Source organism: Epinephelus lanceolatus, chromosome 2 (genome assembly GCF_041903045.1).
Source record: "Epinephelus lanceolatus isolate andai-2023 chromosome 2, ASM4190304v1, whole genome shotgun sequence".
NCBI classification, from domain to species: Eukaryota; Metazoa; Chordata; class Actinopteri; order Perciformes; family Serranidae; genus Epinephelus; species Epinephelus lanceolatus.
In genome coordinates this window covers 38,510,031-38,532,442 of record NC_135735.1, presented here as the reverse complement: position 1 = coordinate 38,532,442, position 22,412 = coordinate 38,510,031, and the positions used below count along the sequence as shown (strand labels likewise).

Genomic DNA, 22,412 nt, shown 5'->3' with positions numbered 1-22,412 from the left:
CTCCGCTAGTGGTTCTCAGGCTTCCCAAATCAATTTATGTGGAAAAAAACAACAACAACTTTGTACTTGATGATGAGGGTCAGTGATCCATTTCACAGTTTTTAATGGCTTTTAATTTTTTTTCTAGCTCGGCAAACCTGTGACTTGAGCACAATCAGAAAATAGAAAAGATCAGGACAGAGTTTGTGTGTGTTTCTCGGGTGTCACATAGGATTGGTGTGTTTGCTAGACTATAAAAATAGCTACTGCAAACTAACTGGCCGCAGGCGTGCATGTATTTTGGGTTATGCCACTCGTATAGCGTAAATGATTTTGCTCCAGCATCTTGAAAACAACCTTAAGCTTCGTAGGGACTTTAAAACTCTAGTCGCTTCCAGAGTGTTGTCCAAAGAGATCCAAATAAAAGCTGCCAAATGAAACCAATGGAAAGTGATTATCCAATAAGGAGGTTTGGAGTATTGCATTTGCCACTTGTTTTCCTTTGATTTTCAACATTCACTTTGTGTGTTGGTGGTCAGTTATAAAAAGATTGTTTGGATCTTGAAGATCTTAAACCACTGTAATTGCAAGTACTGTGACTTACTTGCTTTAATTAATTACCCTGTCGAGCTGAGAGGGAGCGTGGGTGTCATCAAAGCAGAACAAGGCCCCTTTGAGGTGGGAAACTTGTGGCTGAATAACTTAAGTTGGGATCAATTTCAAAAGGCACGACTTAATTTCAAAGGCAAGTTTCTCTCGTCTTTTGTATTAAATTACATTTTGCTATTTCCTATTCCAGTTATTAAAGTCAGTTAGCTCTAAACTCTGTAGGCTTAAAGCTGCAACAAGTTTGCACAGTGGTGGCTGAAATCCATCCAGTCTTTTACACTTCATAATAAGGATTAGATAACTACGTAAGCATTGAGTCAGAGGATCTAACATTACTGAATGCAGGTTTCGCAGCTATTTACAAAATAGTTTGTATTTTGCTATTGTGGAAATGTAACACTTCCCATGGACAGACGAAAGTCCCTGCCAGTGTCCATTGCATAATTTAATTTGAGTCACATGCCTTTACTGGAGGAGCTGCCATGTTCTTCCTTTATTCTGCTAGACTTTGTAATGTACGTAGAACACAGGTGTATTTTCACCTGAAAAGCTTGTCAAGGTACTTGACACGTGTGCCAGGTTTGTCATATCCACTCCTCAAGCAAAGACAAACCCTCAATGAGCTCATAAACAGAGCTGTAATTGCCAGTAAGGTTGCTCAGCGGCTTTAATCAATTACTGTGCCGTCCTCCATCCGGAGAGATGCAGAACGCAGGTGTCATCAAAGCAGAATGAGGCTCCTTTGAGGTGGGAAATGCAAGTCTCAATGACTTCACTCAGCTGGGTCACTGGACACACAGCAGAGCTTTGACGCGTACAAATTGTGCTTGAAGATGCTGTGCTCATCCTGGGAGGCTCAGCGGCTGGCAGGGGCCCAGCGGAGCGGGGACATTGCACTCCAGATGGCCCAGTGAGGCCAGAGGAAGAGAGCTGTCCAAGCCCAGCTGGGAGTAAGGGAAGCTGGACTGCTGGTAGTGTGTGTGTACGTGTATGTGTGTGTACGTGTGTGTGTACATGATTGTGGGAGGGAGGCAGAATGAGAGACATGGTAAAAAGACAGAGAGAAAGAGGTACTATGTATGTACGTATGAGTGTGTGTTGAAGGAGTGATTGGGAGAGAAAGGGCTGGTGAGAGAGGGAGAGCAAATGAGAGCGAATGAAACAGGCGCCTCAGTGTGTGCTTGTGTGCGTGTGTGTGTGTGTGTGTGTGTGTGTGCATGCATGGAAGTAGCAAAAGGAAAAGTGTGGGAGGGAGAAGAAATAAAAGAGAAGATGAAGGAGCTTGTATGTCTGCACACTTGTGCTTATGTGTGTGTATTTTTTGTGTGTGGGTGTGTGTGTGTGTGTGTGTGTATGTGTGTGTGTGTATGTGCATTGAAGAAGTGACAGGGAAGCAGAAAGGGTTGGAGACGCAGAAAATGAAAGAGAGAAAGAAACAGGCGCATGTGTGTGTCTGTGTGTGGGTGGGAGAGAAAATGAAACTGGAAGAAGCAGGCATGTGTGTGTCTATGTGTTTGTGTGTGATTGCAGAGAGAGAGCATTACTGGGAGAAAAAAAGGCAGGAGAGACTAAAGACAAAAGAGGGGAAGAAAAAAGGGGAAATTGTGTGTCCCTGGGAAAGTGAGTGTATGAGGGGTGAGACAAAAATGAAATGAAAGAAACTGGTATGGTGGGATGCTGCTATTGTGTGCATGTGTGGAGAGTGTTGTGCCAACATGTGTGGTCTCACTGTTGACAGTGGCATTCACTGATAATATTAAGCAACAAATCAAAGCTGCGTGGCAAATTACACACAGAAAACAAGTAGAATGGAGGGTTACCTCAAACAGAAATGCAGCTTTTCATTCAGTCAGTCAGCTCTGACCTCTGACTCTGTGATCTAATTTATTCACATGCCTGTACAGGAGCAATGTGACAGCGGTCGTGGTATATGCGCTTTATGGCACATGGCTTCAGGCACTTGCCCCCCTGCTGTGAGCTCAAATATTCACTCCTCGCTCTGATTGAAAGGACATGTTGCATGTGTGTTGCACTTTTTTTCCCCCCCTCCTTTTTCTTTTGTACTGCATGTTACACCTTGGAGCCGTTGCTCCCGTTCTAAAGAGAAGCCGCCTGAGAACAAGCGCAGAGCACATGACGACAAACACACAGCGGCTCCACTGAGATAACTTCGCCTCACTGTTTTCCATTTGGGAGGCCGCTAGAGAGCAGACAGAGAGAAAGCGTGCTCTTTTCATTCTGCCACATCTGCTCTCTGATGGAATGGAGCATGATCTGCACTTTGATCACGATGAATTATTCCTATCCCTGGCTATAAATATGGTCTGTCTTCAGCACCCAATCTCTACTTAAACCAGGAATCTGTGCTCGCCTCAGAGTAGCACTCTCCTGAGTGTGTCACTGCGGGCGTACTGCAGCTCTGGTTTTCTTCCTCACATAGTGAAGGAACCAGAAGCCCCACTTCGGTGAAAAACATTTTTCTGGAGAAGACTGTGATGTATAGACCCGGTCCAGTAATGGCACTATTTTGTGCAAACTGTTGTATATTAGAAACAACAAAAGAGCTTTGTGTTCTTAAAGGACTGTGCTGGTGTTATTGTATGTTTTGCCTTTTACAACAAACCCCATGAAAAGACCAAAACCAACAATATGTTGGCCTATCTCTTAATGCTTTCTTTGTTACACCCAAAGCCAGAAAATCAATAAAGATGTCCAATCATAATGTTCGCTCCCTGGCATCTTCATCAAAAGTACTGATCAACATAAAACATATAAACCATACAACATGACAACCATAATCTTTTTACATATTAACTGCCTATTGAAATTTATCTTTTGTTGCTGTGATGTAAGTCGATAAAGCTTCTGTAAATGTTCTTTATACACAAAATAAGCCATGTGTGACTGGTACAGTGAATCTTGATCACAATTTCACAAACAGACTTGATACAAACATTTCCCACAAGGGCTGACAGGTAACTGATTCTGTTAAATAGCCCCACAGCACTGACTAACTCTGCTTCCTAGAAATTCTGTTAATATATTACTAAATTAAATACATAATTATGTTGTAGTGACAATGCAATCGCGGCCTGGGTTATGTTCAGAGACACTTTGAGTTAATGAAACACTAAATGTATGTACCATGCTGGATTTGCAGGGAGGTGACCATGGTGGATGGAGAACATACAAAGTGCAAGACTGTGACACCAGAGGCCTGGATTTACGTCCAGACTCCTGTCTGTGGTTAGGGTTAGGTAACAAAAGCACTGTGGGTAAGGTTAGGGAAAGGTTGTGTTTTCAGTTAAAAGTTAATGACAGAAAAATCAAACTGTAGTCCTTACAAGTGAATACTGTATGACTATTTTCTGGTGAAAAATAAATAAATAAATAAACACAATTTTCAGTGATTATGCTGACATGTTCAGTATCAAAATTTTGACTTGTCAGATACAGAAATTAGCATAATTTCCTCATTATGTTCATAGAAAACATAATTTGCTTGGCATTATGTATCCTTCAAAAATTTACTAACTGTTTCATAATAGTTGTATATGTAATTTCTTGGGACATGGCTGCTCTATCTAGTCAGCCTGGCAGTTAAAATGTGGCTGCCAAGGTGTCTGTGTACACTCAACAGTTTATTTGTGCTGAATAGCATAAAACCAAATTACATAAAATAGGTCTCTTTAGCTTTATGAGTTTTGCTGGATTTCACTGAAATTTCCCTCAAAACCTGCAATGGCAGTTTTTGAGGGAAACAAGTTGTCTAAGTCATGTCTCAAGCCTTTGCTGGGCATTATGGAGTACGTTGTGGACTTCATGGTGAACAATACTCTCAATCAGACGAATGCAACAACAAACTCCCTGACTGTTGTAAATTTAAAACGTGTGTGTGTGTGTGTGTGTGTGTGTGTGTGTGTGTGTAAAGTGTGCGTACAGTATGCTTTGCACTGTGCAGGAACTGCTCAGGCTCTCTTTAGCTTGTAAATATTGGTCTGCTGCAGCTCCTGTGGAGTTTATATTGTAAATACATCTTCGTGTTGTCTGATTTGATGTTTTAATTCTGCGGTTGATTCCATGAGAAGTGGCAGATTATTTAATTTATATGGCACAACAATGCTTCTTGCACCCGTCATGGTGTCCATAGACTTTTTATTGAGTTTTTCCCTCTTGTCTGGTTCATTTTAGTGAAGCTATGCACAGGAAGCTGGTTGTATATTTATAAGTGATAATCCATTGTATAAACAGGCTGACAAGTGCTCTTTTATGAAGGAGGAATTTGTTGGGGGCTCGTTGGTGTGATGTTGTTCCAATAGTGTATACGCATCCAGCAGATGCAGAGCAACATTTGCATTTATTTGGCCACCTGGCACATGTAAGTCCATGTTTCACTCTCCTTTATCTCTGTGTTTGGTCTCCACCAACTCCTGAAGGAAATAGTTGCTAAACACTCCACTATGTTCACCGGCTTTTTTTTTGTCGAAAATGGCAGCCTGCTGCAGCCCATGAGAGTGAACCAAAACAGTTAACATGATTACGTCGGCAATTGTTGAAAATGTTTTGTTAGATTTAAAATGTTTTTGTCCCTGGGAAGGGGAGAGAATCAATAAAGATGTCCGTACTCAGTGCTAACTCGCTGACGTCTTCGAGAAAGAAGCAACCGGGAGCTCGCTCTTCTGGCTGTATGCAGACAGCTAATCAATCACAGTTGGTATTTTACAGCATCCAATCTGTAAATTTAGATTCTCCAATTAATTAATTCTATCAAAAGCTATTTTTGTTTCCATAGAGATGATTTCCTTCCTTCGTAAGGTCGTTGTTCACATAACCTGCTGAAAGGTTTAGCAGACCTTACTCAAACAGGAGTATACAATGCATGTATCAGGAATAGTGATCAGCCATACATGGAGATTTGGGAATGGACCGAACAATCTCTTTGTGTTAACTCCGTAAAGGGTTAACCACTGAGGTTTATGCATAGTTGCCAGGTGTGTGTGTCTCTTGTTTATATAAAAAATGGGATTTATTGAGGAGTGAAAGAGTGAGATATGGGGGATATCTGACCTAATGATCTGGCAACCCTCAGGCTATACCACGCATTGACAGTGAGCTGCAGCACCAGCAGTAACGTCTCTGAGATGCACAACAACAAATTTCCAGCAGTTGATACTTGTAATTTAAATGATCACAGACATCACAGAATTAAAAAATTCACTGAATGTAACTAACATTAGTCAGCTGATTTTCTATGTAAATTTTAAGAGTGTAAGGTGAGTTAATCTGTGTTCGGTGCTCAAACATGTCATTTTGGATCAGGAGTTGAGTTATTACAAGCAATTATGACATTAATAGTATTTGTATGGAAAATTAGCCACAGCATGTTCACTTGATTTGTTTGTAAATATCATGCATAATTTTCATCAGCAAAACCCTGGTAGCAGCAGCTTAACCAGCACAGAGACACACAGGCAGATGGAGCTGCGGGCTCTCAGTGAAACTGCAGGTACAGCTGGTTAAAACTGAAAAGCATAAAGTAGAGTGAAGATCTATATGCCTGTTTTAAATACACATTGCACTCTCATATTTACATTAACAGAACAGATTGTGAAATATCACTTGTGATACTAAAAAAATATCCATATAAGTAAAACTATATTGCATAAAGCACCCATTGCAGACCAAAGCTCAAACACACACACACAAATGTGCATATTGGCCATTCGACAAAAAAATGTTCCTATGTTATAACCGAACCTTGCTATGAATCAATACACATTTGGTTCTCTAGTATTTACAGAAGCAAGAAGTGTATGTGGGATGGACTCAAAATAAGTAACAGTTTCATGTTCATTGTAATGAAGGAAAATGTCACCCAGTGCAACACTGACTCACTGATGTGCTTTTTATAGTTTTTGGAAAACAATGGAGATCTAGTTCAAAATATGAGCCTGTTTACAGTTGGTATCAACATCTGTCTACAGCTTTAAGTCTGTCTGTTCACACCTGGCATTAGAATGCGTCTCCATGTGCGTCTCCATTGACCACTTGCAATCGGATCTCACTAACCCTCTCTATGTACAAATAAACATGTAAATCATTTACGTTTGCGAAGACCAAATGTGTTGTTTTTAAATTGCGGGAGGTTTGTCATGCTACATGCACACTAACAGCCTAGTCTGCTGCTGCAGGATTGTGAGCACTGTTCATGGTACAGCTGGTAAGAGTTCACCCAGCTGCACACATACCGCTAACGTTACCTAAACGTAATTAACAGGGTCAACGAAAGAGCTGAGTCATTTCACTGTCTGCGTGAGTTTGATGGGACTGTGTAACAGCTGCAGCTGCTTTTGTGTTAGCTCGTACTAACAGTACAGGCGTTGAATTGACCGTTCGCTGGGAGGAGAGTGGCTCCAGAAATGGTCCTTAATTTCTGTGTCTATGCAACTGCACCAAGAAAAGTTTTCTTATATGATGGGGTGCCAGACAAGCATGGCTGTCAGATTAGTAATACCCTTTTTCCACGGGCACTCTTGGTCGCGGCAATTTGTGTTTCCATTGTCAGTTTAGATGCACCGTGCCACGGCAAGTGGCGTCGGAGATGGACCTTCTTAGGAGTAGGTCCAAAAGCCAGCTGCCTGCCCTCAAGCACATAGTGGTGACGTCTCGCCGACTGCAGCCAACCCCAAACAAACGTGCGTGTTGTGAGACTCTACTCACCTCTGTCTACAGGAGACCAGAGATAAAAGCGTTCCTAAAAGTCTCTGTTTGTTCAGCTCTTAGTACTTTTGTAGCTTCTAACTGAATCCAGTGTCAGAAATTAGCAAGGGCCACGGGCCATTTGGCCCGCAATTTATCCAAGAATGCCCCCAAAAGCCATGTTCCGGGGGCCAAAATTGCCCCCAAGTTTTTGAAACAACTATATGTATTTATATTTTTAACAGTATTACAATCTGACATTAAAGTATAATTTTATTTTCATTAAATTAATTTACCGTCACGTCTACAACTCATTTTCCAGACATAATCAACGAGATTGCACTGATTACGTGAGAGTAATCTGACAGAGAAGGGGAGGGGGCTGTACCATAAGTATAAACTAACCATTTCTTGGGTGATCTGTGTCTACACAATGAAAAATTAATGAAAAATTAAGGTAGAATGAATGTTAAATTTTAAATTAACTTACTTCCAGGATTGCATCTAAGGAATTTATAGTAATTTGGCCTTTTTAACAGTAAAAGTAATTGTAATGTGGTGAAACATTAGTACTGCTATCAGCAGATTAATGGTTAAGTCATCACATTTAAACTGGTTGAATTATAGGAAATCTGAGTGACATTTTGCAACCATAACTTTATGTAACCCATTATTTGTTTCATTTATAGTGGTTTCTACTGAAGAGTGAAGACACTATCTTAGTTGGTTTTGCTTTTCATGTGCTTATTCTTAGAACATAATTACAATTTTTGATGGCCCCCAAACATTTCGAAAATGCCCCCATTTTTTAGACCGTGGGGGCCAAAATTGCCCCCAAAATATTTTGTTAATTTCATACCCTGACTGAATCTCTGTGGTTTGGAGTTTAGTTTCTCTACTGCGTCCTGTTTTTACTTTAGATATCAGTTTTATTTTACTTTTATTCTGCCGTTTTAGAGGTTGTGCGAAGTTACTGCTCGAAAACATATTTTGGTGTTTCACAATAAAAGTTTATACATAACAAAATAAAGGTAGACTTTTATTGTGAAGAATCTATAGAAAATGAAATGTGCTGTTACTGAGTTAGCAGAACTTTGTTAGCTTCTCCTCAATAAAGGCAAGTCTAATAATACAGCAGGGGGGAAAGTAAAATCAGAAACAGCCACAGTGAGATGTTGATGAAGAGCTGCAGACAACAGGCTCTTACTGCACCTCTGCAAACAGCTCATCTCCAACAGGTAGACCTCTTTTACCTACCCTGCTGTGGAAAAACACATGCAACAAAAATAACAGGGGACTTTAGCCGTGGATCAGCCCACTGCTTTTAAACATCATCAGTCAAGACAAGCCGTCATCAGTTTAAGACACACCTTCAAGCGGGTAGCCCTGTTGTAATGGAAATGCAAGCCAAGCCAAGCCAGCCCATGACTGTCGAAAAGGAGTATAAGTGGCCATTCAATGTGGCCAAGGACATAATAGCGTAAACATGGTTGAAAGAATGTGGCCACATGCAGCCCAGACCAGTTTTGAATGTCATCGGAGCAGTCGGATCTCAAGACGCATGCATTTGTTGCATTTACACCTCTATGTAGAGCTGTCTGTTTGGGACCCGATCACCCAGGAGGCATGTTAGTACCAGGTGTAAACAGGGCCTTAGATATAGACTGTCTCAAATTTGCCAACATGAACATTCTAAATGGATCCAAGTGTACTTCCTGTTGGGTTGTTTGTTAATGCTATAGCTAACAAGGAAACTATATGTTGAGATGCCCTACTTGGTTTGGTGGATTTTTACCTAAATCTTGAGTGCATACAGATTAATTATCAGAGCCATTAATACACTTATTTGGTTACTGTTGCAGTCTGGTCAGTGATAACAGGTGGGACCTGCCCTGTTTGGTCACGTATCATGATGTACCATTAGCTATTTTGGGCCAAATGGACAGTAGACTGAGCCGTGATCTGTTTGGAGACCAATAAACAGAAAAATAAATGTGCATGTTTAGATTTTTTAGTCAAAGGTGAAATAACACAGATATGCTGGGTTATAGCAGGACTTGCTGTGCCCACCCCATTAATTTCAATAACGGTGGCCCAAGTCTGGCATCATGGCAAAATTTGAAAAGGTGTCACTGATGTCATGTCTTTTCCTTCTTTTACAGCTCCCATGGTAACTAACAGGAAGTTAACAGGGATCAAAGCTGTTACCCTAGCAACAAAATAGCAATTAAACAGTCTATATGAGGCTTTTGCTACACAGACAATGGCCTACTTGTAAGTAGAGTATATATTGGTTTTAGTGTTTTCATGGTATTTGTTTACAATAAAAAAAACATACAACATCTCTAACTTTATTCTTCATGCTGCAAAAGGACTTTCTTAAACATTAATGGCCAGACTAAACACTTAATAAAACATATATGATGTCAGTGAAAAGTATAATTTATTATCATGGTTGTAATATTTTACATGTTGGATATACTGTGTAGATTTAGTGCTGTCCAGTGTTCTTTGGTTCATTGCCTCATTGAAATACTAAACTGGGAACCAGACCATAATTCATTGGAACGCCATCAAACCGGACCTAGCCAGCTGAGCTGGGATTGACTTTGTGTTAATACATCATTTCTGATTCACAGAGCTGAAAACAAGATCTTGACTGGCATAATCAAAATGTCTGTGATGTGTCAGGGACAAGCGACAGTACAATTCTTAAGAGAACAGGGAAGTAGTGACAAAGAATGGCTTCAGGCTGTGCTTTAGGAACAATCAACAGAGACCGCATCTACATCTTTGTATATCAATGCATCCTACAGGGACACAGTGTGTTTCTTTTCTTAGCATCACTGCTTGAGCCTAAGAGTTTGACTAATTGTAATACAGAAAATTCCTAGTTCCTCTGCACAGCACCTTCACATTGTCTCACAGCCTCACCCACAAAGTATGGCGCTATCAACCTATCACCTCTAATGGGAACAAAAGGTCAGTCCTTAATTATTCATTCGGGATGTCAAACAATGCTTGCCGGCTGTTATTTAGGGTGGGGGAGACCCATTGAATAATTCAGGGGCAGGATTCTCTTTCCTTCATAAAAGCAGCATGGTGGTTCAGATGTTTTGTGAGAGTCTTATCTCCATGCTGGAGCCCTCTGACATTCCTGAGTTGACCTTGGCTGTCACTGCAGCGGCAACATGGGTGGCACAGAAGGTGGCAGGGACTCGTGTTCATCCCATATCTGCAGGCCTCCTCCAAACAGCGAGAGTGAGTAGGAAGGACTACAGGGAGCTGGCTGCTCCTTGTCCAAGTTCCCCCAGTGTCTGTTTACAGTACACCATGTGCCACACTGGGCTGGGCTGGTGCCAGTGTATTAAAAAAAAAGCAGATTACTCTTTTACAATGAGTTATTCTGCTTTTCATCCGAGGTATGTTTCTGTTTTGGTACACTTGCAATGTCAATTGCTCTTAAGCGGCTTTCTTAAGATGTAAGGGGTGTTTATTGCAGCTGAGGAGGCAAAAGCAGATATTAATGCTATTAAAGTGCATTAAACTGAAGAATGCTGTAATGTGAGTCACTTCCCTGGAAGGATTAGAGGAAGCCTTCTGAGCTAGGAGAGAAAGTGAAAATGTTCATCTCATTATGTGAGAGGCAGGAGGGAAAGAGAGGGACAGAAGAAACACAGTCAGTAAGAAAAATTCTCACTCTCTCTGAACACTAACAGAGGTACATACACAGATACAGGACACGTCTATCAAGCAGCGGATGGCAAGCAGCCCAGAGAAAATCGAATGAAAAGCATGTTTGTCATTGTAAATGCAATCAACAGAATGACCAGCCCATTCTCATTCCCAACTTGTCAAATACTGCTGCTTTGTCAGTGATTTTGGCATCAGACACTGACACAAACAGACGCCTTTCACAGCGGTATGACACCCCGTCCAGCGCTGGATGGCGTCAGATTGTAACTGCTTGAAAGTCCCTATAGGGCAGGTGGGAGGGAAGGGTGGTGGGTCCAACAAAACACTCGACTTTCACCGCAGAGGCCGCTGTTCTCATCCCGTGTGCATGTTTATTTCTTGACTTGACATGTGCTTTCGTTGAACAAGGAAACAAACATAAAAACAAGGTGTTTTACCTGTGTTCTAAGTGTATTTTCAAAAGGACTATGCATCTAATGAGCAGAAACGTACATTTCCTCTGACAATGGAAGTGTATTTTGAAAAGACACATTGCATGTAACAGGCGTAAATTGATATGCCAATCGCGGAACATCAACAAGAGATGCAGATGCATAATATTTTGATATGAATGTCCACTAACAAATCTGCGATACTTGACAACTTAAGATGAGAACATGTTAGAATGACCCTATCTTCCTATGGCTGTTATCCTACTGCTGTCTGTCTTACTGTTGGGCTGTGACTGCTCTGCAATTACAGACGGAATTCAGTGATCAATTGGATAGAGTATAGACTGTACAAAATCATGAACCTAGCTACTGTGATATCACCCATTGGTTTGTGGACTGCTGTTTTGAAGTCTTGAGTTTTATATTTTGGCTGTCCCCATTTTGGTTTTTTGGAACCTAATGTTACCATATTAAGACAAGAGGGTGGAGCTGTGAAGGAGGGAGGGGTAGATCTGACTTTTATGTTGTGGTGACAGCTCACAGACAGCCTGTCAGTCAAAATAACCACACTCCTAATTACGCGTACCTTTAAGCCTTAATAAAATGTAAACAGGTGAGTTACCATTAGACTCCAATTAAAAGCCTAGTCCCAATAAATCACCCAGTCCCTTTTACTAGCCTGGTGTGGCTACACTTTTTGACAAATAAATGCCTGTCTCAGACAGGCCCAGACACCTGGACTGGTTGCCAAGCAGATCATTTTTTATAGAAATTCTTTGGATGTATATAACCAGGTTGTTGGCACCTTCAAATTATGTGTCCATTCCGCAATTATCCTTTAAGTTATTGATATTCTTTTAGTCCATAAAGGGCCTCAGATCAAAACAATCAAGAATTTTTTTCACAAGATGAAATCCAAGTTGTGAGTATTATTTTAACAGGATAAAGTGGTGTTGTGTGTAATCCTTGAGTGCCTTAAGTCTGTCTCTGATGTGCTGTCTGTCAGAGCTAGATCAAATGAATGATTCATTATTGATAAACTGGAATTATCTGAAGCCTAATTTTTAAACAAGTAATATCAATACTGGTTTAAATGAACTATTCAGTTGTATTTCCTGATCTTTGCTGAGCAACAGTATTGTGTAAAAGGAAGTAAAGGCCTGTCCCATACAGACACCTGTCCCAAATATAGGCCTGTTGATTTAAGTGATTTAAGCAAATAATAGCCTGGGCTACTAATTGAAGTTTTACGGTATATAAAAACTCACCCCGTGTACAGTTGTCATGAACGAAATTTTCTGTGGAGACCAGATCTGTTTTTTGGACCAAGTCATAAACATGTTTATTTCTGTAAAGATGAGCATTTTAACATGGGGGTCTATGGGGATTGACTCGCTTGTGGTTTAAGCCTCAAGTGGCCATCTGAGTAACTGCAGTGTTTGGCACTTCATATTGGCTTCATTTTTCAGCCTTGGAGGCTGCTGCTTGGGAGCAAGTCAAATAAATCTTAAGTTGTATTAAAGGATACTTCAGCTAAACCTGACAGTGTTTTACAACACAATAAATGCTTTTAATTGAACTGATTTGTTCCTTACTTACTCCTTCGTAATTACTCACAGTTTTGTGTTCTCTATTGTAAAGTGCTACCAAACCACAAACGAGACAATAGAGAACCAATTACACACATGCCTGGTGTGAAAATAAGAAGGCATTGCTATTTCTATCAGGAAATCATAGTTCAAATAGATTTGTGTACTAGCAGTCTGGTTAAGTGCCTGACATGCAGTATAATCGTTGCTGTAGTGGCTGTTGTATTTTGGGAAGTGAATCAAAAGCAAGTTAGAGTGGATGAAAATATGCCGGCTATTAATCATGATCGGTGAGTGTGGGTGAAAGTGCTGCGTGCCAAGTCCGAAGTGCAGAAGTTTAAAATTAACTGTTGATTTTTTTCCTGCCACCTGGACTTGTTCAGTTCAGTTCAGGATCCAGGCTGATGAATTGGGGAATAAAAACAGAATGTTATTTGGGGACACCGATGCTCAGGGGTCGGCTTGGGATGCCAGTATTTCTTCCAGAGATACTACCCTTATTGCCACGGTACTATGTGCAGAGCAGTGACAACACTCGTTTATCTTGGAGCTGAAAAAAAAAATGGTTAAGGAGAAGCAGGTTTCATCGGGGTGTGTCTGTAAAAGTGAGGAGGATGCAGAATGACCTGAAGGGTGAGGAGCAGCCTTTGCTTTCAGGCTGACAAGCTGACCGGTTCAGAGGCTGATGCCGGACCATGTGCTCTGTAAGTCCGAAGACAGCATGGTGCCTGGAAAACCCAGAATCAAGGGCATTACCATGCTTGCTGCCAGCTTCTCGCTCCACTGTGGGGTTCTTAAAATGTTAACTCTTCTGGAACTGCACATGCCCAGATGCCAGGGTGCTGATCAATTAGGCCAGAGTGTAGCTGCCCAAGTTAATTACACTAATTTATTTTGCCTAAGCTTGTCAGTAAAGACTTGGCACGCAGTCTGGTCTTTCTGGAGGCAGCAGCAAGGTCTTAATTTGTACTGTAGGTGGGCCCAAATGGATTGATCATTCCCTCATAGAGCAATCAGGCAGAAACACCAATTAGAGAATTAATGCAAGTTTACAGTAAAATCAAAACACACCTTCCCAAGTCTATGTTAAGTTTCGAACTTTGAGCTTTGTATAATGATCTACAAAAAGTATAGAAATGAAACGGGCTGCTGATCCATAATGTTCTGCTGCTCGTTAAGTATTGTATATGCGAGAAAATAATTCATGAGATTTGAAAGATGAGTTGATTTAATGCATCAAATCCTTTTCATCAACGCCCCACAGTCATCTTTATCCAGACAAAATGTCTCAAAAAAATACAATTCAGAAACTCCTAATCAGCCCTTACTTCACACTCGCTCTCTGTAAATGTAGTAATCATCATGCAACAATAGCAATAACTTGCCATTGTTTGCATTTCAAGTGCAGTTTAGTCTACAAGAGTACAATTGCAGATCATGTACAGTTCACATCATGATGCTGCAATAGGAATGCAGACAATGAGGTGGCTATGTACAACAGTGTAAGACAGGGGCATGTCAGATCTGCTAAAAAATATATTAGAAGTGTCTTAAAATAGATCTGATCCCTGTATCAAAAAAACATACTGCAATCTTTCGACAAATTACTGAGTCAGTCTAATGAAGCTTAGAGTCAGTTTAATAATATTCTATTTGTTATACACTCTCTGTTCCCACTTTCAACTCCATCAGCTGACTGAGGGCATTCACCCTTTCAATTAAACCAATCAGATTTTGCGTCGACCTCTGTGAGCCAATCATCTTGCTACTGTTAAAGTGTAAAACTGTTCCTGTCTCTCCTGCTGTCAGTTATCATTTCAGTCTTCGATCGGTGCAACCCTCTCCCATCCCAATCACCTCTGGTCGCCATCGCAACCAGTCTGCCCGGTTGGTCCTTCCAGTGAGCTCATCCAGAAGCTCCGCTCCACATCTTAACCTTTCAGATCTTCAGCCATAACTCCTTCTTCAGAACCACCAGTATCTAGATTTCATCACTGGGGCGTAGGGGGATATACAGCTCATGGCATCACTACCTCCTCAAAATATGATGTCATGATGGGGTCTAATTGCCTGCCCAGTGGCCAGAATAAAATTTTGTATTGTATGCTTCTGCAAATGTACAAATGTAACTGTTACATTGGTACATTTTATATGGATCATGGCAAGAGCTTAGTTTCTCATCAGGAGGTGGACGGGATGGTGGATGCCTTGACACCTACGCAAGACGGCTGCCAAGCAGCAGACCACTATTCAAAACCAGTGACATTTCCAGCCATGTTTGTGGCAATGAAAACAGGTATTTCTCAATGAGGCAACGGGTGCTGTGTTTTTTTGGCAACAAAAGCAGTGTATTTTTTAGCCAAAAAAATGATGTTTTTTCAAACCCTTACCAAGTAATTATTGTGCATAAGCCAACCACACATTAATCACAGCACTGACACAACATTGAATTAAAAACTGCAACCTAAAGTCTCAACATATTTAATACATATGAAATGTACAAATGTTACATTAGTGAATACAGAAACCTACAATGCCAACATTTATTCTGAAGTCGGGGTTGAACTAGATCAAACTAATACATCAAGCCAATAAATTCCCAGGTGAGCAAAGCCAGGAACAAAGACTGACACACAGTGATTTCAGGTTGGACTGTGAATAACACTGACACACAGTAATTTGTTTTACAGAAATCTGTTCACACAGTGCCATGTTGCTGAAAGTAATTTTTGAAAGTGGGCAAAATATTAAGTGTGCTTATTAAGCACTGTATTCACCACTGAGCTAATGTGTTTAATCATGATTCGTTATTTGCAGTTAATCGTTAAAAAGTTCCTTATAATTAATCGTGTACGAATTTGATCACTTTAAGTACGGTGTAATTTACCTTTAAGCTGTTAATCATTCAATTTCCGAGATTTCTTCTTTAATTGAGTCAATACAAACACATCTACCTTGATTGTTATTTAATGTTTATTGTGAAGTGATCAATTCAGGCCCCACCATAATTACATCCTCTCTCTTGAAAGAAAATGAATCCCATTTTTTTGTTTTTGTTATCTGCTTCTCCATATGATTAAACAAGAACCAGAGGCAGCGGGTCGCTCATTCAATTAGTGTTTCATTTACCACGTTTAATTACCCACAATCTCTGCCCTCTTTGACCCTGCAGGAAGCCTCATATGACTAATGAGTGCACTTACCTGATTTCCTTGCCTGGGAAATCACATCAGTGTCTATTTCCTGTCATCTGCTCACAGGGAGGCTGTATATATGGTGACTAAAGATTAAAGGTTTTTTTTGGGGGGGGGGCAAGGTGGGGGCGAGTATGTATTTACCAGGGAAAAGGTTTCAAGCCTGCATTGAAGGCCGCTGTGATGCTTCCAGCTGGTCATCTTACTCCAGCTAGACACTTTGATCTCCCAAAAGCCTATGCTGCCACAAGTTGTCACAATTCTTACCGTGTACCTGTTGAACATTAAGTGCACATTTGCACAGGCTGAAAAAGTGCTCTGAACTGGTTAGTTTTCACTTTGTACTGCAAGTTTTTCAGTCAGCTCGCTTCAAATGCAAATTCTTCAGCCTACATTTTGGACATAGTGTGTTTCAGAGTTGAGGCATGGATACTCTCTTAATAAGCCCTTAAACAGATCTTGAAACGGGCTGTCTCTAGCTTTTGAACTGAATGATGAAATTCTCTTTGTATTGATTGAAGATCCCGTGTATTTTACCACCATCCTTTCTTACCTCTTGTTAGATGTCAAATGGCAGACAGAGAAATTGCAAGTTTCTCAATTTTGCTTCATTGAGCTTTTATCACACTCACAGCTGGTGTGTGTGAGAGAAATACTGAGAGAAGATTACAGCTCTGTACTGCGCTAACTTTTTGCTGCTGAATAAGATTTGAGAAAGAATGACCTGCAATGAAATGCAGACTGGATGCTTGGTAAATACATGATAGGAAGCTGTCACTGAAATCAGTGTTCCTCCATACAAAACCCCCCCATGTGAAAACTGCATGACACTACTATGTTTTACATCATGCCTGTCAGATGTTAAGTTATACTCTCCGTGCTACACAGCCTCAGAGTAGCTGTAGTCTTTCCTTGGAGCAAAATGCATGCTGTATATGAGATGAGTCTCAAGATCTCAAGGTTGGAAGAATTCACCTGCTGAATACTTGAAGATCTTAAATAAAAAATCATAGAGTTCATTACACTGTAGATGCATATTTAATTGTCTGGCAGCTTCCCCCTGTGACTTTATAAGGACTTACAGCAATATGAGTTCAAATGGTTTTCTTGACTTTGATGAAGCAGTTTAACGGACAACAAAACCGTATGTTTTGCTCTGTCTTGGGATTTGCATGCAAATAGTTACCACTAATAGGAGTCATGTAGAAAAAACTGCAATGCAACTTAATGGTCTTGGCATTAAAATCTGAAGAAATCCACAACGCTTATACAACACTGCTAAAAATAAGTGAATCTTCCCACAGTTGTCTCATGACCTTTTGTCATTTGACAGCTGTAGGCAGAATCGGTCAACTGTTGGCAGAATTTGTTGCAGCAGTATTTTTGGCCAAGTTTTTTTTTTTCCAATTTCCAACAAGAAGCATGCTGTGTTAAAGTGGATTGCTCCCAAGTTGCAGAACTCTGGCTATAAGATTGGGAAAAACTGAATTCAAGTTTGCAATGAGCCATAAGCTTTCAGCCATGTTGTTTATTAGACTTAGCCAGTGGAATTAATTCCTTGCGTCTTGTTATGCTACACACCTGCTGTTTAGCACATTAAGCAGCAGAATATTATTCTCTCAACATAAGTGCTGTGCTTTAAATTTTAATGAAGGGTGGCTATTAATATTTAAGATTAAGGATTCCAGCATTAGTGTCTGACTGTAAGCTTAGTGTTGATGTCTTCAAAATGACTGTGATAAGTAAACTCTTGCCTGCGCTGTTTAATACGTATAATGATCCATTTATGCAACCATTAATAATTTACAATAGCATTCAGCTACTGTTAATCAGCTCCTAATCAGATGTGAGGCAATTATGCTTTGGTAATTTAAGCCTGGTGTTAAAGCAGGTACAGCAGGGCTGCATGCTGGGCCAAGAAACTTTATTATCCATGTTTAAATTAACTTGATATTATCATTTTACATTTACTGTAATATTGTTAACATCTTTATATCCCACCTTGTAACCTAGTTTTCAAGGAATGATGCCATGCCTCATTTTGTTGCAGTGTATTAAAATACCACAGACATGTTTAGGTTTTTACAACAAAGCACGAACAAAGCATCGAAAGAAACACATCGTGTCTTGTGCTTCAAAACACAGCTGATTTTTTTAAATATTCACCTAGGATCAGTGTTTCTCCAACCTTAACCAAGTTGTGTGAGTGCCCACATATGTTATAGCTGAGATAAACATATGACTTTTTTTTTTTCAAGATATGACATACACTGTCAGATGACAATATGCAGGTATGTTCAATATCAGCATTTTGAGACTTGCTGTATTTTAATTATTGGCATTTCCTCATTATGTTGATGAAAAACAACCCAGGCAGAAACTGTCGTCCCAAGAATAACAGAGTTATTCAGCATGTGTCCCAACGTGAGACTTTTATGTCAAGCGGCAGCCTCGGGGGATGAAAAATGAGGTCTGCGCTTAAGTGCCAAACACTGCAGTTACTGGAATGGCCATTTGAGGCTGGCTCTAGAAGCAAGTCAGTCCCCACAGAGCCCCATGTTAAAATGCCCAACTTGTTTACAGCCTGGTCTGAAAAACGAAAGCTAATTTCCCCTTGATTACAAAAATGCAAAACTCACGGCTTGAAAACAGGACTCCTCAGACCAATGGGTGACGTCATGGTGGCTACATCCATTTTACAGTCTATGTTCAGGTAACAGCGCCCTCTAGCAGCTGTAGTAGTTATGACAGTGGCAAAGAAAGTTGATTGTGTTATAGACAAGCAACTTTGACATAGGAGATTGCTATTTGTCTCCTATAGTCAACTCTGGTTTCTTTAATTCCTGACCACAACTGTCTTTGAATCTTAACTGTTTATTATTGTAACCATGACAATGAAGCTCCCCCTACCTTAATGATGTAGGCATTTTAACGCAAACCACAATGTTTCTCTGACCTTAATTAAGTACTTACTTTAACACAAACTATGATCTTTCCCTTAACGCAACCAAGTTGTTTTTGTGCATAAACCTTACCAAACTTGTGCAGGAGGCAATACTATTCCTGCTAAATCTATTTGCCTTGGCACATTTGTAGTTTATAAACATGTTTTCTGGGAGACAGGGCGGTCGTATAGAGAGTGAAGGCTACAGCACAGGCTGCCTCATCATTCATTCAGGTATACAGTAGATGTTCACACCTGGGAGCTGCCAACCACTGCCACTGTTGGCTTGTGAACAGTTACTGAGGGTTTGCAGAACATTACTCATTCCCTTTCCCCGGCCAAACTTTCACAGCTGCTTCAGGAAATCAAACCAGCACCTTCTTGATCACAAACTTGCTTTTGTTACCTGCCTGCCTGTTTTGTATGCTCTATGATCCTGCTGATGTTTGAACCTCTGACTTCATAAAAACAGGCTGTGGGCTCAGTACTAGTGTACTGTGGTGACACGTGTCCACTTACAGCATGTCAGCAGAAGCTCCACTCTAGACTTCAATACTTTATCGGCATGTCAGTTAAGTTGACAGGACTTTGTTTTAGTAGAAATCAGATAAAACAGAAAGAGGGAAAGTGAATATGTTTCAAGTCTAGCGGGCCCTTTTAAAGAGCTTTGAAACAGCGTGCTTCAAAGTGGCAGGAGTACTTTTACTGGTAGAGGCACAGCAGACCGTCAATACGACAGGACGTGTGGTGGCAAATATTGTTTACCCTTAGAATGAAACTGCAGAGCTTAAGTTTTGATGTAATTGTTTTAGCTTTACTTTTGGTAAAGAAAGTCTTATTAAGAAATCTTTTTTTGTTCTTTTTTTTTGTCATTTTCACAGTTTACTACAAAACTGTGAATTCAGTAACCCTGAGTTAATACTGCAAACGTCCTGGCAGATGTTCAGCCAGTGAAACTGAAATTGTGCTGTTACGGCCGAGGTCTTGGCCACCTTCTACCAGATACTTTTTCTTGTCTGCTGTCTGCTCTCCTGAAACTTTGTGAAATGAGAATGGATTTCCAAATGCAAATAGGCTCTGTGCACAAAGAGATTTAATTACATACTTTTCCAAAACAAAAGGAGTGCATAGTTGGAAAAAGTAGAGTTAGGGAGAAAGATGGGCCTATAGTTACCTTATTACCCCTAATGCCAGAACCTAATCGCAGTTTAGACAACAAGAGGAGTTGATATTTGACAAGCCAGGAAAAATGGTAGGTTCAATTGGTGCTTTCACAACACGAATAAGCTAATGGTGGCGAAAACATAGTGTTTGCATGGGTTTCACAAAGGAAATAAGAGTGATGGGGCAGCTAATTGGCAAGCACTTCTTGTTTGTGTGTACGGATAGTTAGGAAAGGCTTGACAGCAGATGGAGGCACATTTCAGTGACACCACGGTATTAGGAAACATTACTGAATATTATACGACAGTTTGAGAAACATCACACATAAACAGCTTTGTTGTTCTAGTGTCACATAATGCCACAGAAAGCCACTATAGACGTCATTGCACATAAACTTTGATTTTAACATTTTTAACCACAGAGTTTTCAGCAGTGGTGCAGATCATATCAGCTCAATTTATTTTTTTATATCTTCAGATGAATATTACTATTGTAATGTATGGCTGACTGCAGATCGATAACTGCAAGTATTGTTCATAAATTGTTCATCATTAATATCAGCATTTATTATTTTGGCTTTTCTCACATTATTTTCTTGCAGAATTAAATAAAACACTGTCCCACCTGTTGCCAAGATGCCTTTCGACCTCTGGAAGGCGGATTGTGTAGTAACTTGTCTGGGAAAGGTCAATTTCTAAGTCAAACTATTGAGCATAGCTTGAAAATATCCTTCTTTAAAGCCACAGTGTGTAGGAATTTCTCCCATCTAACGTTGAAATCATATATTGAATTCAAACGGATAGTGAACTCTAGCACCTCACTGTTTAAACGCGTATTAAACACGGTAGCCGCTGTGTACTAAAAAGCTATGATAACACTGATGAAACCATGTCATCTGATACTTCATGGAGTATTCATTCAGGCTCCTACACAGACACACGTGACGTGAGTTGACAAACCCCCTCCTCACCATGCTGGCTGTGTTTACAACGTAGGACTGTTGGGGCAGGTGTAAATCGAAACAAACCAATCACGTCTTGTCTTTTGACAACTGACAAGTGGCTCAACCTCACACACCTCATCCCTCTCCTCGCATCACTGCGGCGCTAACAGCCATTAGAAGCCAGCGCCTCTGTTAGCTGTTTGCGCTGTTAGCTGTGATTGCATTATCTTTCTCCTTCAGCAGCTATTTCCACCTGGGAAAGGCTACCCTGATGCTGACCCTCTTATTTTGAATTTGCCGGTCACGTTGCCTTTTTGATTCCCTTCTATGCTTTCTTGGCGACGAGGATTCCGTCTCCCGTGACGCTGCATATGCATGATCCTGCATTATGCTCAAAGAGTGGGACTTTGTTATGCTGCAGTAGTGCCGGGGTAGTAGCGAAGCGCCTCTTGCTCCTCTCCTTCGGCTTCTCAGTCAGGCAGCGCTGGCCTGGCTCTCAACAAAAATGCCGAAGGCGGGGCTGTATGTCCCTTGCTGGCGGATGTATTCTCAAGAATACAGATGGCGAAACGTTATGGAACCCCCCAGACGACTTACCCGCACAATGTGTAAACAAATCCTAAATTCTCCTTTTACGAGAATAAGTCAGATTATTGGTGGAGGTAATAATACACCAATGATGACATATTTATGCAGACATCGATTTTTGCCAATAAACAACTGAAAATGTCACACAATGTCCCTTTAATGCAGCAAATGTCTTTTGAAATGGCATTTACCACTCATCTAAAAAAAGAAAAGAAAAAAAAAGAACATGCACAAGTTGCCCCAGCAACACCTGCATCCATAATCCATGATTTGATCTGGTGAGTTTTCATTTGTTGTAATGAAAAAGTCTCACATCTAAGGAACAAATGCAATTCAGAAAAACAAGGCACTGTACTTTTGAACAGCGGGGTTATACCACGGGAACTGCAGTCTCCTGTGAAGTCTCACTGTAATCACATCCCCCACTTCAATATCTTTCCCCCTGTACTTGCACAGAAAACACTCCCCTCTTGTTTATTGAGAGAAAAAAACTCTGATCCTTGGCTGAACCTTTTTTCTTTTTACTCCTCTGTCATACATGAATACTATGACTACACAGCAATCATGTCGCCATGT

The 22,412-nt window shown here is 40.6% G+C and overlaps 1 protein-coding gene across 2 annotated transcripts in view; it reads left to right on the top strand.

The window, feature by feature from the left end:
- chst8 (carbohydrate (N-acetylgalactosamine 4-0) sulfotransferase 8) overlaps positions 1-22,412 on the top strand; it is a 210,049-nt gene that overhangs the window by 3,561 nt on the left and 184,076 nt on the right. The window lies entirely within an intron of this gene.